Source organism: Limulus polyphemus, unplaced genomic scaffold (assembly GCF_000517525.1).
Source record: "Limulus polyphemus unplaced genomic scaffold, Limulus_polyphemus-2.1.2 Scaffold76, whole genome shotgun sequence".
NCBI lineage: Eukaryota > Metazoa > Arthropoda > Merostomata > Xiphosura > Limulidae > Limulus > Limulus polyphemus.
In genome coordinates, this window is record NW_013665686.1 from 406,297 (window position 1) to 406,634 (window position 338).

Here is a 338-nt window from a genome sequence, read left to right on the forward strand (position 1 = left end):
CACCACGGGTATCGAAACCCGGATTCTAGCGTTATAAGTCCGCAGACATACCGCTGTGCCACTGGGGGCCAAATGTAGTGTCCGCTTGTATAATTATTATTTACTAGTTGTAATTGTAAAAAAATCATAATTCTAGTGCAGACGGTGTTATCATTACTCCTTGACGCTAGCTTTCTTACCTACATTTGTTGTTACTACAAAAAGCTTAAGTACAGGGTGAAACACGAATTACTAACCAATAAATAGATAAACAATAAATATTACAGTTGGAACTTGGTTATAAGTACAGTCTTCCTATTTCTATTAAAATACTGCATTGAAAACAAGCAAAGAAATAA